General features: G+C 54.9%; 1 pseudogene; it reads right to left on the reverse strand.

The window, feature by feature from the left end:
• Positions 1–1,409: 1,409 nt before the first annotated feature.
• On the reverse strand, positions 1,410–1,527 carry LOC111731576 (annotated as a pseudogene).
• Position 1,528: the final 1 nt, after the last annotated feature.

Genomic DNA, 1,528 nt, shown 5'->3' on the forward strand with positions numbered 1-1,528 from the left:
AAAAGGCCAGTATCATCTCATGAGAGGTTTTGGGTCCCGTACAAATATAAAATTTAATTCAGCGTGTTACTGTACAGGATGGTCAATTATTTATGGCGCTGTAGTCAGTCGCAAGCGGATTTCAGAATACGAAAGCTAATGTAATTGAGGACACAAACGTCAGCCGGCGATGAAGTCCGCGCGGGCGCCCTCCGGGTTCGCAGAAAAGCCCTGCAGGTGCGCGTCGTGCACAGTTACTCTTAACATTAAGTTGCGCGAGTCAGGCCCTCCGACTGCCGTCTCGCTCCTACGGGAAGGCATGCAGGACTTGCAGCGTGACGGGAGCGTCCCTGTCCCCCCAGCCCGGCTTCACCGGCCGGGCCCTCGCTGTGCTTCGTGGCCACTGGCCCGTCCGTGTCCTTTGATCTGCAGCCCGTAAACAACAGGCGCCGCTTCCTAAGGAGTCACGGGAAGGGGGAGGCCCTGCTCCAGCAGGCGCTTCCGCTGAGGAAGGGTCCTCTTCCTTCTCTGGACACTGGATGTCACCGTTAGATGTCACGCCTGGTCCAGGACCAGTGTCCCGCGGCCACAGGGGTCCGCCAGCATGCTGAGGCCTCGGGACGGAAGGGTGGGGACGGGCTTGGCACGCCGGCTCGCCCACGTCCCCGCCTGCCGCCTCGGAGCTCGGTGCCGCTCTGAGCCTCGGTCTCCCCGCTGTCAGCTGAGGCGACGCTGGTGTGCTCGTGACAGGCACGCGGCCGGGTCCGTGCAGCCACGCGCCCTGGCACAGCACCGCGTAAGGGCAGCGCCATGGTCGTGCCGTGTGACGGACGTGCCGTTTCCTGTGGGTGTAATATTCGAATTTATCAATTCGCCCCTTGTTACTGACTTCTCATTGTTTGTGTCGTTAGAGAAGACACTCCTTCAGTTCCTTGATGATTTTAAGGCATTTCGTGGAGCAGCACGCACGCTGTCCAGGGGGTCGGGTCCGTGGGGCTGATCGTTTTCCAGCTTTTCGCCGTCTGCTGATGTTTTGGGGTGAGAGCGGAGGCTACTTGTCCTACCCATAACTAAGATCTTCAGCTCTAGTGTGGATTTTTCTCCTTTTCTCTCAGATCTGCCGGTCCGTGCCTGCTCATTTAGGGCCGTTCTCTCTTTCTGAAGGCAGGACCCTTTTGTCATGGTTTCTGACATTCTTTTGTCTGAGGATCTACTTGTCTGATAAGGGTATATAACCTGGCTTTCTTATTTCTTACACTTAGACTTCGATGGTTAATTTTTTAAACTATTTACTTTCAACCTGTCCGTCACCTATATTTAAAGTGTATTTCTTGTGAAGTGCAGAGTTGCTTTTCTGTTCAGTCTGAGAGTCTCTGCCTCTCAGTGGCAGCAAGTAGTCAGTTTACGTGTGATGTGACTTTTTTTTTTAATGCCCACAGCATCTGGTCTTCCTAGGTGGTCTCCCATCCAACTACCAGCCAGGCCCGACCCTGCTTATCTTCCGAGATAGACGAGATCAGGCATGTTCAGGGTGGCGTGGCTGTAGACT

This window comes from Pteropus vampyrus, unplaced genomic scaffold, assembly GCF_000151845.1.
Source record: "Pteropus vampyrus isolate Shadow unplaced genomic scaffold, Pvam_2.0 Scaffold386, whole genome shotgun sequence".
Classification (NCBI taxonomy): Eukaryota; Metazoa; Chordata; class Mammalia; order Chiroptera; family Pteropodidae; genus Pteropus; species Pteropus vampyrus.